The 17,395-nt window shown below is 39.9% G+C and overlaps 1 non-coding gene across 1 annotated transcript; it reads left to right on the top strand.

Moving 5' to 3' along the window:
• The first annotated feature begins 12,828 nt into the window (after positions 1-12,828).
• Positions 12,829-12,899, top strand: TRNAC-GCA. Its single transcript has one exon. It is a non-coding gene; the product is annotated as a tRNA-Cys (tRNA).
• The last annotated feature ends 4,496 nt before the right edge of the window (positions 12,900-17,395 follow it).

Genomic DNA, 17,395 nt, shown 5'->3' with positions numbered 1-17,395 from the left:
TCTTTAGTAGTTCTTTGCTTTCTGCCATAACGGTGGTGTCATCTGCATATCTGAGGTTGTTGATATTTCTCCCAGCAATCTTGATTCCAGCTTGTGCTTCCTCCAGTCCAGCATTTCTCATGATGTACTCTGCATATAAGTTAAATAAGCAGGGTGACAATATACAGCCATGACATACTCCTTTCCCAATTTGGAACCAGTCTGTTGTTCCATGTCCAGTTCTAACTTTCTTCTTGACTTGCACCCAGATTTCTCAGGAGGCAGGACAGGTGGCCTGATATTTTCATCTTTTGAAGAATCTTCCACAGTTTATTGTGATCCACACAAAGTTGAGTTCAGTCACTCAGTCGTGTCCAACTCTTTGCAACCCCATGAACTGCAGCACTCCAGGCCTCCCTGTCCATCATGAACTCCCAGAGTTTGCTCAAACTCATGTCTACTGAGTTGGTGATGCGATCCAACCATCTCTTCCTCTGTCGTCCCCTTCTCCTCCTGCCCTCAATCTTTCCCAGCATCAGAGTCTTTTCCAGTGAGTCAACTCTTCGCATCAGGTGGCCAAAGTATTGGAGGTTCAGCTTCAGCATCAATCTTTCCAATGAACACCCAGGACTGATCTCCTTTAGGATGGACTGGTTGGATCTCCTTGCAGTCTAAGGGACTCTGAAGAGTCCTCCAGTGCCACAGTTCAAAAGCATCAGTGGCATAGTCAATAAGTAAGAAGAAGATGTTTTCCTGGAACTCTCTTGCTTTTCGATAATCCAATGGATGTTGGCAGTTTGATCTCTAGTTCCTCTGCATTTTTCTAAATCCAGCTTGAACATGTGGAAGTTCATGGTTCATGTACTTTTGAAGCCTGGCTTAGAGAATTTTGAGCATTACTTTGCTAGCATGTGAGATGAGTGCAATTGTGCGGTAGTTTGAGCATTCTTTGGCATTGCCTTTCTTGGGGATTGGAATGAAAACTGATCTTTTCCAGTCCTTTGGCCACTGCTGAGTTTTCCAAATTGGCTGGAATATTGAATGTAGCACTTTCACAGCATCATCTTTTAGGATTTGAGATAGCTCAACTGCAATTCCATTAACTCCACTAGCTTTGTTCGTCGTGATGCTTCCTAAGGCCCACTTGACTTCACATTCCGGGATGTCTGGCTCTAGGTGAGTGATCACACCATCGTGATTATCTGGGTCATGAAGATCTTTTTTACATAGTTCTGTGTATTCTTGCCATCTCTTCTTAATATCTTCTGCTTAGCTCCATACCATTTCTGTCCTTTATTGAGCCCATCTTTGCATGAAATGTTTCCTTGGTATCTCTAATTTTCTTGAAGACTTCTGTAGTCTTTCCCATTCTATTGTTTTCCTCTGTTCCTTTGCACTGATTACTGAGGAAGGCTTTCTTATCTCTCCTTGCTACTTTTCTCCTTTGCCTCTTGCTTCTCTTCTTTTCATAGCTATTGCAAGGCCTCCTCTGACAACCATTTTCCCTTGTTGCATTTCTTTTTCTTGGGAGTGGTCTTGATCACTGCCTCTTGTACCATGTCATGAACCTCCATCCATAGTTCATCAGGCACTCTGTCTAGCAGATCTAATTCCTCGAAGATATTTTCACTTCCACTGTATAATTGTAAGGTATTTGATTTAAGTCATAACCTGAATGGTCTAGTGGTTTTCCCTACTTTCTTCAATTTATGTCTGAATTTGGCAATAAGGAGTTCATGATCTGAGCCACAGTCAGTTCCCGGTCGTGTTTATGCAGACTGTATAGATCTCCATCTTTGGCTGCAAAGAATATAATCAGTCTAGTTTCGGTGTTGACCATCTGGTGATGTCCATGGGTAGCATCTTCTCCTGTGTTGTAGGAAGAGGGTGTTTGCCATGACCAGTGCGTTCTCTTGGCAAAACTCTGTTAGCCTTTGCCCTACTTCATTCTGTACTCCAAGGCCAAATTTGCCTGTTACTCCAGATATTGACTTCCTACTCTTGCCTTCCAGTCCCCTATGTTGAAAAGGACATCTTTTTTGGGTATTAGTTCTAGAAGGTCTTGTATGTCTTCATAGAACCGTTCAGCTTCTTCAGCATTACTGGTCGGGGCATAGACTTGGATTATTAAGATTATGAGTGGTTTGCTTTGGAAATGAACAGAAATCATTCTGTCATTTTTGACAGTGTACCCAAGTACTGCATTTTGGACTCTTGTTGACTATGAGGGCTACTCCATTTCTTCTAAGGGATTCTTGCCCACAGCAGTAGATATAATGGTCATCTGAGTTAAATTCACCCATTCCAGTCCATTTTAGTTCACTGATTCCTAAAATGTCACTGTTCACTCTTGCCATCTCCTGTTGACCACTTCGAATTTGCCTTGATTCATGGACCTAACATTCCAGGTTCCTATGCAATATTGCTCTTTCCAGCATCAGACTTTACTTCCATCACCAGTTACATACACAGCTGGGTGTTGTTTTTGCTTTGGCTCCATCTTCATTCTTTCTGGAGTTATTTCTCCACTGATCTCCAGTACCATATTGGGCACCTACCGACCTGGGGAGTTCATCTTTCAGTGTCCTGTCTTTTTGCTTTTTCATACTGTTCATGGGGTTCTCAAGGCAAGAATACTGAAGTGGTTTGCCATTCCTTCTCCAGTGGACCACGTTTTGTCAGAACTCTCCACCATGACCCATCTGTCTTGGGTGGCCTACACAGCATGGCTCATGGTTTTATTGAGTTAGACAAGGCTCTGACCATGTGATCAGATTGGTTAGTTTTCTGTGATAGTGGTTTTCATTCTGCTTGCCCTCTGATGGAGAAGGATAAGAAGCTTATGGAAGCTTCCTGATGGGAGAGACTGACTGAGGGGGAAACTGGGTCTTGTTCTCATGGGTGGGGCCGAGCTCAATAAATCTTAATCCAATTTTCTGTTTATGGACAGGGCTGTGTTCCCTCTCTGTTATTTAACCTGAGGCCAAACTATGGTGGAGGTAATGAAGATAATGGCAATCTCCTTCCAAAGATCCCATGCATGTACTGCTACACTCAGTGCCCCCAACCCTGCAGCAGGCCACCTCCGACCCACACCTCTGCCAGAGACTCCTGGACACTCACAGGTAAATCCGGGAGAGTCTTGTGGGGTCACTGCTCCTTTCTCTTGGGTCCTGGTGCACACAGGGTTCTGTTATGCCCTCTAAGAATCTATTTCCCAGTCCAGTGTATGTTCTGACAGCTCTATGATGGGGTTAATGGTGACCTCCTCCTGAGGGCTTATGTCATACCCAGGTCTGCTGCACCCAGAGCTACTGACCCGTACCTCCACAGGAGATGCTCAAACACAGTTCTGGCTCAGGCTCCATGGGGTTCCTGGGTCCTGGTCTGCACAAGGTTTGTTTGAGCCCTCTGAGCGTCTCTGGCAGAAATGGGGTTTGATTCTAAACATGAATTAGCCCCTCCTACCGTCTTGCTGGGGCTTCTCCTTTGCCCTTGAACATTGGGTATCTCCTCACAGCCGCTCTAGCACCACGCAGCCGCTGCTCTAGAGCCTAAAGTCTTGCTGGGGCTTCTCTGCCCTTGGACGGTGGTAGTGCTAGATGGCAACTGCCAATTTGTAGTTGACAAAATCTAAAATTGGCACTGCCATTTCTCTATTAGTGTTTAGTGTTTTCTTTCTTAGTATCAAGTGTATTCATTATTGTGAAAAGATAAATGTAGTTAATTGAGCTATGAACTTTCTTGATAAGGACCTCTGTAGGGCTGATGGGCTATTAATAAGAATCTGCAGAGCTAAATGAAAGTAAAAGCCCCTTGGCAATTAATTTGTACTTTGTTGGCCTTATTTGGCATCTAGAATCTGGCCTTATCATTTGAGAGTTTTCTAAATCTGTATTCTTAGGTATAAATCATTGGAAAACAATGTTCATCAGCAAATAACATTACTGTAACGGGGTGTCCAGGAGCTTCCGGTGGAGGCATGGGTCAGCGGTGGCCTGCTCCAGCATTGGGGGCGCTGAGTGTAGCAGTGCATGCATGGGACCTTTGGAAGGAGACTGCCATTATTTTCATTACCTCCACCATAGTTTGGTGTCAGGTCAAACAACAGGGAGGGAACACAGCCCTGCCCATCAACAGAAAATTGGATTAAAGATTTACTGAGCATGGCCCTGCCCATGAGAACAAGACCCATTTTCCCCCTCACTCAGTCTCTCCCATCAGGAAGATTCCATAAGCCTCTTATCCTTCTCCATCAGACAGTAGACAGAATGAAAACCACAATCACAGAAAACTAACCAATCTGATCACATGGACCACAGCCTTGTCTAACTCAGTGAAACTATGAGCCATCCCGTGCAGGGCCACCCAAGATGGACAGGTCATGGTGGAGAGTTCTGACAAAATGTGGTCCACTGGAGAAGGGAATGGCGAAAGTCAAGTGATACATGGAGTAGCAAGCAAATTTGTCCTTGGAGTACAGAATGAAGCAGGGCAAAGGCTAACAATTTTTCCCAGAAAATGCACTGGTCATAGCAAACAGCCTCTTCCTACAACACAAGAGAAGACTCTACCCATGGACATCACCAGATGGTCAAGACTAAAATCAGACTGATTATATTCTTTGCAGCCAAAGATGGAGAAGTTCTATACAGTCAGCAAAAAGAAGACCAGGAGCTGACTGTGGCTCATATCACGAACTCCTTATTGCCAAATTCAGGCTTAAGTTGAAGAAAGCAGGGAAAACCACTAGAGCATCTGGGTAATCACCTAAATCAAATCCCTTATGATTATACAGTGGAAGTAACAAATAGATACAAGGGATTAGATCTGACACAGTGCCTGAAGAACTATGGATGGAGGTTCATGACATTGTATAGGAGGCAGGGATCAAGACCATCCTCAAGGAAAAGAAATGCAAAAAGGCCAAATGGTTGTCTGAGGAGGCTTTACAAATAGCTGAGAAAAGAAGAGAAGCTAAAGGCAAAGGAGAAGAGGAAAGATATACCTATTTGAATGCAGAGTTCCAAAGAAGAGCAAAGAGAGATAAGAAAGCCTTCCTCAGAGATCAGTGCAAAGAAACAGAGGAAAACAATAGAATGGGAAAGATTAGCGATCTCTTCAAGAAAATTAGGGATACCAACTGAACATTTCATGCAAAGATGGGCTCATTAAAGGACAAATGGTATGGACCTAACAAACAGAAGATATTAAGAAGAGGTGGCAAGAATACACAGAAGAACTATATGAAAAAGATCTTAATGACCCAAATCACACCCATGGTGTGATCACTCACCTAGAGCCAGACATCCCAGAATGTGAAGTCAAGTGGGCCTTAGGAAGCATCATGATGAACAAAGCTAGTGGAGGTGATAGAATTCCAGTTGAGCTATTTCAAATCCTAAAAGATGATGCTGTGAAAGTGCTGCACTCAATATGCCAGCAAATTTGGAAAACTCAGCAGTGGCCAAAGGACTGGAAAAAATCAGTTTTCATTTCAATCCCAAAGAAAGGCAATGCCAAAGAACGCTCAAACTACCGCACAATTGCACTCATCTCACATGCTACCAAAGTAATGCTCAAAATCCTCCAAGCTAGGCTTCAACAGTACATGAACCGTAAACTTCCAGGTGTTCAAGCTGGATTTAGAAAAGGCAGAGGAAGCAGAGATCAAATTGCCAACATCTGTTGAATCATCGAAAAAGCAAAGAGAGTTCCAGAAAATCATCTGTTTCTGCTTCATTGACTATGCCAAAGCCTTTGACTGTGTGGATCACAATGAACTGTGGAAAATTCTTCAAGAGGTAGAATACCAGACTACCTTACCTCTCTCTTGAGAAATCTGTATGCAGGTCAAGAAGCAACAGTTAGAACTGGACATGGAAGAACAGACTGGTTCCAAATTGGGAAAGTACTACGTCAAGGCTGTATATTGTCACCCTGCTTATTTAACTTAAATGCAGAATACATCATGCGAGATGCCAGGCTGGATGAAACACAAACTGGAATAAAGATTGCCAGTTGCAATATCAATAACCTTATATATGCAGATAATACCACCTTTATGGCAGAAAGTGAAGAACTAAAGAGACTCTTAACGAAAGTGAAAAAGAAAAGTGAAAAAGTTGGCTTAAAACTCAACATTTAGAAACCTAAGATCATGGCATCTTGTCCCATCACTTCATGGCTAGTGGATGGGGAAACAGTGGAAACAGTTACAGACATTATTTTGGGGGGCTCCAAAATGACTGCAGATGGTGACTAGCCATGAAATATTTAAAAGACGCTTGCTCCTTGGAAGAAAAGTTATGACCAAACTAGAGAGCATACTAAAAAGCAGAGACATTATTTTGCCAAGAAAGGTCCGTCTAGTCAAAACTATGGTTTTTCCAGTAGTCACGTATGGATGTGAGAGTTTGGACTATAAAGAAAGCTGAAGAATTGATTCTTTTGAACTGTGGTGTTAGAGAAGACTCCTGAGAGTCTCTTGGACTGCAAGGAGATCTAACCAGTCCATCCTAAAGGAAATTAGTCCTTTTTGTTCATTGGAAGGACTGATGCTGAAGCTGAAACTTCTTTGAAAATACTTTGGCCACCTGATGCGAAGAAGTGACTCATTGGAAAAGACCCTGATGCTGGGAAAGATTGAAGGTGGGAGGAGAAGGGGGCGACAGAGGATCAGATGGTTGGATGGCATCACCAACTCGATGGACATGAGTTTGAGAAAGCTCCAGAAGTTAGTGATGGACAGAGAGGCCTGGCGTGCTGCAGTCCATGGGGTCGCAAAGAGTCAGACCTGACTGAGTGACTAAACTGTAATGGGATGAAAGAAACCATAAGTTAAAAAGAATTATTAGTGCATTAGGCAAATAAATTCACTCATTTCAGTCATGTAAAGCTAAGATTCTTTGTGAAAAGAGTGCCTGTCTCATCAAATACAGGGAGAAACACTTAAACCTGAGCTTTAGTGTTTTAATGAATCAAGGACCACATGTAAAATTATTGTGTTATAAATTATAGGTCGCTTCTTCCAAACAGAGATCTGTTGCCATGCATGCGTGATCTTTTGTATATTACTATGCTTTGTCAGGTCATCTTAAGGCTAGGTGTCTTAATATTTCTTTCTCCCAAGGAATTGTTCTGTGTTGGTAGTTAATGAAATTTGTAGATTTTATTAAAATTTTTGATAAGATACAAAAGTTTGTGACCACCTTTAAGTATTGTAGCCATTCCTTTGCTTATTTTATTTCATTTAAGGAGGCATTTTTTTAGCCACTTCTTATGTGCTGGGGATAATTGACTAAACACGTGGGCCTCTGCTTCCAGAGAAATTTCCATCAAGGAAAGCAAAAGGTCATCAAATAAAAACTATGCTAAAGATAATACTGTAAAGAGTGCTTGTGAGAGCATATTTGGTAGATTTTATACATAGATTTTTGGGGGGGCAGACACCAGCGTCCTGAAAAACTGGGCAGGATTTAACCAAATAGAAGAGGGAGGAGAAAGAGATGAAAAGACCTGGAATTGAGGGATAACGATGGTCTCAAGAAAACTCTTGTTAGTCTGCTGAGCCCTCAAGTTTTCTGTCTTGTCCTCGCCCCTGAGCAAACATCCCAGCCTTTGGTTTTAGGTTACTCTAGATTCTAGTACATTGTGGTGGTACTAGAATACGATCATTAGAAGCTCTGCTGATGTTCCCTTGTAAAGTGCTTTAATCTAGGCCAAATCTGATCATTAGCTCATAACTAGAATTGGCAAATGCCCCCAGGGAAGTAATCAGTAGTTGTCAGCAGTACTTGGAGAGTTTTAGTATTGAATACATTTAGTCTTCACTGCTTCCACAGCTTTTTGATATTTCTAAAAACGTGCATTCAATGAATTTTTTTCTAGTTGTTCGAACTGCAGTGATTGCCTACCAATACCTACTACCTATATCATTCCTGGGAGTGTGGAAGTCCATATTGAAAGGTTTGCTGAGTGCAGCATGATCACATTTAGGAAGTTCACTTGGGCTGAAGTTACTATAATTGTAGTACAATAGGGGAAAGGAAGTGGGTGATTTGAAAGGAAGTTGTTACATCATTTAAGTGAAAGATATTGTTGGCCTGAATTCAGAATAACTGCCCTTGGTATTGACAGAAGTGGATGAATATAGGAGTTACTGAAATGAGAGGAAACAGAGCAGATGACGCACTCACATTAAAAAGCAACGACAGCACAATGATTAAAATCTATTATAGTACTGTAATTATTTCTGACGTTATTGTTTTACTAAACCCATTTCTATACTTTGAAAGTTGACTAGAGGAGAAATAATTGTTTTCTTGTATCTCATTTCCATGTATAAACTTGAAAGTTTGAAAGTCAATTGATAGTTTTAAAATTCTGAGCTAATAAACACCAAAATAGCCCATGTATGCTTCTGTAAATTAGTGTTATTTATGTCCTCAGAATAGAAAAAGTAGTAAATTCCTAAGATACAAAAAAAGTTTCTATCTTTGAACTTCATTGCATCCTGAACGTTACGGACTTTTCTTCAAAATGAGAACAGCATTACTGTAGTTCTTATTATAAGAAATTCTTAAAGCAATACAGAAAGGTGCAAAGAGTAAAAGCCCAGAACCCCAGTGTGAGCTCTGTGGGTATTCAGTGTGGCATCTTAGCCTTTACTTTTCTCAAGATTTCACTTCCTAACTCAAAAATAACTCATGGACAACTTACAGTAAAAAGGAAAACTGTTTCAGTCTTATGGTTATTATACTGGAAGTTAATCAGTTTCCCATTGATGAATATTTAGTTTACAGTTTTACTATGATGAAATGTTGCAGTATGTATCCTGGTCACATATATTGGCATTCTTTACAATTTTCCCTAGAATAAATTTTTAGAATTTCTAAATTAAACCATATCCCTACCTTTCACATGCTTTTTATTGGTTTACTTCTATGTCATTCAACATAAAAACATGTTTAAATGATGAAATTATTGTAATAGAAATTCATGGCTTTTCTAAGTTTGAATTTAAAAGTCAATAATAGGGTTTGCAAATGATGTGACTCATAAGGGATTAGTCTGCACAATTTATGAGCAGCTATGTCACTTATTAGCATCAAAACAAACAACACTCTTAAAAAATGGGCAGAAGACTTGAATAGACATTTCTCTAAAGAAGAGACATGAAAAGGCACATAAAAAAATGATCAAAATTGCTAGTTATTAGAGAAACGGAAATCAAATGAGATAGTGACCTCATACCACTCAGAATGGCTATCACCAAAAAATTCACAAACGACAAATGCTGGAGAGGGTGTGGAGACAAGGGAACCCTCCTTCACTGTTCGTGGGAATATAGATTGGTGCAGCCACTGTGGGAGAGCAGCATGGAGGTTCCTTAAAAAACTAAAAATAGAGCTACCCTATGGCCGTGTAATCCCACTCCTGGGCCTGTATCCAGAGAAAAACATGTCCCCGAAAGATACTACACCCCAATGTTCATTGCAGCACTGTTTACAATAGCCAACACATGGAAACAACCTAAATGTTCATCAATAGAGGAATGATTTAAGAAGATGTGGTGTATACACACATAGGCACACACCCTGAAATATCACACAGCCGTTAAAAAGAATGAAATAAGGCCATTTGCAACAATATGGATGGACCTAGAGGGGGTCAAACTGAGTGAAGTCAGACAGAACAGAAATAGCCTATGACATCCCTTAACTGTGGAATCGAAAAAGAAATACAAATGAACTTACAAAACAGAAAGAGACTCACAGACTTAGAAAACGGATTTGGCGGATGCTGGGGGGGGGAGGGACAGTTAAGGGCTCTGGGAAGGTCATGTACACACTGCTATATTTAAAATGGATAACCAAGAAAAACATATTGGATAGCGCATGGAACTCTGCTCAGGGTCATGTGCCAGCCTGGATGGGAGGGGGTTGGGGGGAGAATGGATGCATGTGTACGTGTGGCTGAGTCACTTCACTGCACACCTGAAACTATCACAATATTGCTAATTGGCTACATCCCAATGCAAGATGTTTTTGGTGTTGGAAAAAAATAATAAAAACCAAAATTTTTTAAGTCAGTAATAGGAGATTCCCTGGCAGTTCAATGGTTTGAATTCAGCACTTTCACTGTCAGGGCTCAGTCTTGATCCCTGGTCCTGGTTGGGGGAACTTAGATCCCACTACCCCCACAGCAAGGCCTTAAAAATATATATAATAATAAAACAGGCAGAATCCCTGCAGATGGTGACGGCAGTCATGAAAGTAAAAGATGCTTACTCCTTGGAAGAAAATTTATGACCAACCTAGACAGACAGAAGATTAAAAAGCAGAGACATTACTTTGCCAACACAGGTCCATCTAGTCAAACCTATGGTTTTTCCAGGAGTCAGGTATGGATGTGAGAGTTGGACTACAAAGAAAGTTGAGCGCCGAAGAATTGATGCTTTTGAACTGTGGTGTTGGAGAAGACTCTTGAGAGTCCCTTGGACTGCAAGGAGATCCAACCAGTCCATTCTAAAGGAGATCAGTCCTTTTTGTTCATTGGAAGGACTGATGCTGAAGCTGAAACTCCAATACTTCAGCCACCTGATGTGAAGAGCTGACTCATTGGAAAAGACTTTGATGCTGGGAAAGATTGAAGGCAGGAGGAGAAGGGGACGACAGAGGATGAGATGGTTGGATGGCATCACCGAGTCAATGGACATGAGTTTGAGTAAACTCCAGGAGTTGGTGATGGACAGGGAGGCCTGGTGTGCTGCAGTCCATGGGGTCGCAAAGAGTCGGACACAACTGAGTGACTGAACTGAACTGAATAAAACAGGCAAAACATTTGTAACTAGCAAAATATTTCCTTGCTATTTCAAAAGTATTCTTATGAGAATCTCTTAGCATGTGGACCACTGAATAGGATATGCTTAGGGAAAAAACTTTTTTTTTTTTTTTTTCTTTTTGCAGGGGGATGATTCTTTGAGCTGGGAGATAGATAAATGGGAGTTTATTGTATGTTCTTTATGACAGTGTAAGTCTGACAAGGAAGTGCTGTTCTGGGTGTAAAGTACTCAAATCAGGCACTATCCTCTTCTAGAGTGTTTTGTTGTTGTTTTGCTTTTGTTTTTTTAAAACATATCTGAAATGTAACATGTAAATTTAAAGTGTAAAATGTTAATTTGATACATATTGACATTCTAACATGATTGCCATTGTAGTGATAGTTAACACCTCTATCACCTTAGTATCCTTTTTTTTGGAAGTTGGAATAAATTCTCTAACAATTTTGATGATTGTATTATACTGTCAGTTCAGTTGAATTGCTCAGTCATGTCTGACTCTTTATGACCCATGGACTGCACCATGCCAGGCTTCCTTGTCCATCACTAACTTGCGGAGTTTACTCAAAGTCATGTCCATGGAGTCGATGATACCATCCAACCTCTCATCCTCTGTCATCCCCTTCTCCTCCCACCTTCAATCTTTCCTAGCATCAGCGTCTTTTCAAATGAGTCAGTTCTTCGCATCAGGTGGCCAAAGTATTGGAGTTTCCACTTCAGCATCAGTCCTTCCAATGAATATTCAGGACTGATTTCCTTTAGGATGGACTGGTTGGATCTCCTTGCAGCCCAACAGACTCTCAAGTGTCTTCTCCAACACCACAGTTCAAAAGCATCAATTCTTTGACGCTCAGCTTTCCTTATAGTCCAACTCTCACATCCATACATGACTACTGGAAAAACCATAGCCTTGACTAGATAGAGTTTTGTTGGCAAAGTAATGTCTCTGCTTTTGAATATGCTGTCTAAGTTGGTCATAACTTTCCTTCTAAAGAGTAAGTGTCTTTTAATTTTATGGCTGAAATCACCATCTGCAGTGATTTTGGAGCCCAAAAAAATAAAGTCTGTCACTGTTTCTCCATCTATTTGCCATGAAATGATGGGACCAGATGCCATGATATTAGTTTTCTGAATGTTGAGCTTTAAGCCAACTTTTTCACTCTCCTCTTTCACTTTCATCAAGAGGCTCTTTTAGTTCTTCCTCACTTTCTGCCATAAAAGTTGTGTCATCTACATATCTGAGGTTATTGATATCTCTCCTGGCAATCTTTATTCTAGCTTGTGTTTCCTCCAGCCCAGCATTTCTCATGATGTACTCTGCATATAAGTTAAATAAGCAGGGTGACAATATACAGCCTTGACATACTCCTTTTCCTATTTGGAACCAGTCTGTTGTTCCATGTCCAGTTCTAACTGTTGCTTCCTGACCTGCATATAGGTTTCTCAAGAGGCAGGTGAGGTGGTCTGGTATTCCCATCTCTTTCAGAATGTTTCACAATTTATTGTAATCATCACAATTTTGATGATTGTATTGTAATATACTGTAGCATGCATTATATCTCGAGATTTTTGACTATTTATTGTAAATTTGTACCATTGCTTTAACTTGTTGAGTTAATCACCATTTTATTGTGTTTCTGCAAGTTTGACTTTTAAACTTACAAACGTGAGTGATAACATATAGTACTCATCTTTTTCTGTCTGACGTCTCAGGTAGCATAATGTGCCTAGGCCATCCGTGTTTTTACAAATAGCAGTATGCCCTCCTCTTTTGTGGCTGAATAATATTCCATTATATGTGTATTAAATAGCATGTTTTCTTTATTCATCCATTGATGGACACTAAGTTTTTTCCATATCTTGGCTGTTATAATCTGGCCATAACCTTTGGAGTACACATATCTTTTCAAGTTATTGGTTTCACTTTGTTCCCAGAAGTGGAACTGCTGAGTCATGTTAGTCCTTCCTTTAATTTTGGGGGGGAAGCTCCATACTGTATAGGGGCTTCCTTGGTGGCTCAGAGGTTAAAGCGTCTGCCTGCAATGCAGAGACCCAGGTTCAATCCCTGGGTTGGGAAGATCCCCTGGAGAAGGAAATGGCAACCCACTCCAATAATCTTGCCTGGAGAATCCCATGGATGGAGGAGCCTGCTAGGCAACAGTCCACAGGGTTGCAAAGAGTTGGACACGACTGAGTGACTTCACTTTCACTTTTCCATACTGTATGCCAAGGATTCCCTTTTCTCCACATTCTCACCAGCACTTGTTATCTCGTTTTTTTTAATAATAGCCATTTTAACAGATATGAGATGATACCTCATTGTAGTTTAATTTGCATTTCCCTGATGATTATTGATATTGAGCGTCTTTTCACGTACCTGTTGGCCATCTGTATGTCTTTGGGAAAATGTCTGTGTAGGTCTTCAGCCTACTTTTATTTATTTTTTTTAGTTTATTAATTTTTTAATTGGTGGATAGTTGCTTTACAAATTTCTGTTGGTTTCTGCTCTACAATAACACAAATCAGTCATAATTATATAAATATATATATATATATATATAAATACACACATAAATACACACATATATCCCTTCCTTCCTGAACCTCCCTTCCCTCCCCTCATCCCACCCCTGTAGGTCATCACAGAGTACTAGGCTGGGCTTCTGTGTTATTTGGCAACTTCCTACTATCTGTTTATACATAATAATGTATATATGTGCCTTTTCATGGGATCCTGCCCATTTTTAAGTCAGATTATTTGCATTTTTGTTCCTTAGTTATGTGAGGTCTCTCTATATTTTGGATATTAACCCCTTATCATAAATTGATTTGCAAAAACGTTCCCTCATTCTGTAGGTTGCCTTTTCATTTGGTTGTTTTTATTATTCTTTTCTGTGTAAAATCTTTTAAATTTGATGGAGTCCTATTTGTTTATTGTTGTCACATCCAAAAAAATCATTGCTAACACCAGTGTTGAGGAGTTTCCTTCCTATGTTTTCTTCTAAGAATTTTAAATTATCAGAACTTATGTTTAGATCTTTGACATATTTCAAGTTACAAGTGGTATAAGATAATGGCTCATTCTCATCATCTTTTCATTTTATGGTTTCCATTGCTGTGCAGCAGCTTTTAAGTTTAATCCATGTCTTTATTTTAGTTTTTATTTTCATTACTCTAGGTCGTGGACTGATAAAGATCTTGCTGTGATTTATGTCAGTGTTCTGCCTGTATTTTCCTAAGAATCTTATGGTATCCAGCCTTACATTTGGGTCTTTAATGCAAAGAGTTTGAATTTATTCTTGAGTAAATTTGAGTTTATTTTTATGTATGACATTGCTGCTCCTGCTAAGTCGCTTCAGTCGTGTCCGACTCTGTGCGACCCCATAGACGGCAGCCCACCAGGCCCCCCATCCCTGGGATTCTCCAGGCAAGAATACTGGAGTGGGTTGCCATTTCCTTCTCCAATGCATGAAGGGGAAAAATGAAAGTCAAGTCGCTCAGTTGTGTCTGACTCTTAGCGACCTCATGGACTGTAGCCTACTAGGTTCCTCCATCCATGGGATTTTCCAGGCAAGAGTACTGGAGTGGGGTGCCATTGCCTTCTCTGATGTATGACATTAGAGTGTTCTAATTGCATTCTTTTACATGTAGCTGTCCAATTTTCCCAGCACCATTTATTGAAGAGACTATCTTTTCTCCATTGTATATGCTTGCCTCCCTTGTCATAGATTAATTGACCATAAGAACATGGGTTTATTTCTGGCGTTTCTATGCTGTTCCACTGACCTGTGTGTTTTGTCTGTTTTTTTGATACTACCATACTATTTTGGTTACTGTAGCTTTGTAATATAGCCTGAAGTCAGGGGATGTGATTGTTCCTGCTCTGTTCTTCTTTCTCAGATTGTTTTGACTATTCAGGTTCTTATGTGTCCGTACAAACTTTCAAATGATCTGTTCTAGCCAGAGCAGGAAACCCTGGGTTATAGAAACAGGATGGTGAAAGTGGGCCTCCTTGCCTTGTTTCCCTGATCTTAGAGGAATGGCTTTCAGCTTTTCTTCACTGAGTATCTGTTAACTGTGGGTTTGTTATCTATTGCCTTTATTATGTTGAGGTATGTACCTCTATACCCAGTCTGCCTAGGGAGTTTTAATCATTAAAGGATGTTGTATTTTATCACATGCTTTTCTGCATCTACTGAAATAATAATGCAGTTTTTATCTTTTATTAATGTTATGTATTACATTTATTGATTTGCATGTTGAACCATCTTTGGATACAAGGAATAAATCCCATCTGATCATGATGTGTAACCCCTTTGTGTCTTAAGATTTTGTTGAATGTTTTTGTAGCTAAACTCCTTAGGGATATTGCTCTATTGTTTTCTTTAAGTGTTCTTTTCTAGCTTTAGAATCAGGGTAATTAGAGGCCTCAAAAAATGAATTTGGAAGTGTTTCCTTCTCTTCACTTTTTGAAAGACTTTGAGAAGGACTGATATTAATTTTCTTTTGAATGTTTGGTAGAATTTGCTAATGGAGCCATCCAGTCCCGGGAGTGTGTTGGGAGGCTTTTGATCACTGATTTAACCTCTTTGCTTGTTACTAGTCTGTTCACATTTTCCACTTCGTCCTGATGCAGTCTTGGTAGTTTGTGTTTATAGTTTATCCATTTCTTCAAGGCTCTCTTGTGGGCATATAGTTGTTCATAATAGTCTAATATGGTCTTTAATATTTCTGTAGTGTCTTCCTTTTCATTTCTGAGTTGTTTTTTTTTTTTTCTAGTCTGGTAAAAGGTTTTGTTGGTTTTGTTTATCTATCAAAGAGTCAGCTCTAATTTTGTTAATTCTATTTTTCCCCCCTCTGGTCTCTATTTCATGTATTTCCACTTTGATCTTGACTATTTCCTTCCTTCCTCCTGATAACTTTTTCTAGATCTTTGAGGTATAAAGTTAGGGTTTTTTTGTTTTTGTTTTTTTTTTTTTTTTTGAGATTTAATTAATATATGAACTTATTTGCTATAGTCTGTCCTCTTAGAACTGCTTTACCTGCATCCCATGATAGGTTATATTTCCATTTTCATTTGTTGTGAGATAATTTTTTTTCCCCTCTGACTCACTGGTTGTTTAGTAGGAGTGTCTTGTTTGTTTTCCATGTATGTGTAGATTTTCCAGCTTTCCTCTTGTGGATTTCTAGTTTCACACCATTGCTATCCAAAAAGACAGTTGTCATGATTTCAGTATTTATTGAGATGTGTTTTTGCTTTCATTTCTTTTCATATCATATGATCTATCCTAGATAATGTTCTGTGTGCACTTGAGATGTATATTCTGCTGCTCATTTCAAATCTTATATGTCTATTAAGGTCATTTGTTACAGGTATGGTTAAATTTCAGTATTTGTTATTGATTTTATGTGGATTATCAGTGGTCACTTATCAGTGTGATATTGAAAGCCTCTAGTACTATTGCATTATCTATCTCTCCCTTTTGCTCTGTTAGAATTTGCTTAACAAGTTTCATTGTACCAATGTGGGGTTTATATTTATGACTGCTGTATCTTCTGGATATTTTGACCTTTTTATCATTATACAGTGACCTTTTGTCTTTTACTATTTTTGGCATCAAGTCTGTTTTGTCTGGCTGTACCTGCTTTCTTTTGCTTTCCAATTGCACAGAATATCCTCTTACACTCAAATCTTTACCCTGAGCCTATGTGTATCTTTAGAGCTGAAAAAGTTAGGTCTTTGTAATACATCCAGCCACTCCATGCCTTGACTAAAGAACTGAATTTATTATAAGTAGAGTGATTATTGCTATGTAAGTACTCCTTCGGAGAAGGCAGTGGCAACCCACTCCAGTACTCTTGCCTGGAAAATCCCATGGATGGAGGAGCCTGGTAGGCTGCAGTCCATGGGGTCACTAAGAGTCAGACACGACTGAGCGACTTCACTTTCACTTTTCCCTTTCATGTATTGGAGAAGGTAATGGCAACCCAATCCAGTGTTCTTGCCTGGAGAATCCCAGGGACGGGGGAGCCTGGTGGGCCGCTGTCTATGGAGTCACACAGAGTCAGACACGACGGAAGTGACTTAGCAGCAGCAGCAATATGATTTATAAATTTTTATTTCATAAGTAATACCTTTTATTGCCCTTTAAAGCTTCTGATTGTAGTCAGTGTGCCTGCCTGCCTATGAGGGTTCATCTGATTTTGATTCTCTTTTTTGGCAAAATAATTGAATAACTAAGCTTTAGGAAGCTTTCGTCTTAGATTACCCACAATTCTGAATCATTAGGCCCTTCATGAAAGTTTGTACAAGCTAGTATGATTCTGTTCAACAGGACTGAGTATGAAGATTTGTGGCAACTACAGCAGACCTGTGGACAACATAGGTTTCAACTGCACAGGTCTGTTTACCTGATTTCACTAAATACATGCAACAGTCCTTCACGAATGCATGAAGTTGGTTGAATGCATGCATGCAGAAACAAGGATATGGAGTGACCAAACTGGCAAGTTACACATGGATTTCCAATTGCACAGAGTCAGCACCCCTAACCCTCATGTTCTTCAAGGGTC

Source organism: Bos indicus x Bos taurus, chromosome 29 (genome assembly GCF_003369695.1).
Source record: "Bos indicus x Bos taurus breed Angus x Brahman F1 hybrid chromosome 29, Bos_hybrid_MaternalHap_v2.0, whole genome shotgun sequence".
Lineage (NCBI taxonomy): Eukaryota > Metazoa > Chordata > Mammalia > Artiodactyla > Bovidae > Bos > Bos indicus x Bos taurus.
The sequence above is the reverse complement of the archived record's forward strand: the minus strand, read 5'-3'. Positions and strand labels throughout refer to the sequence as shown.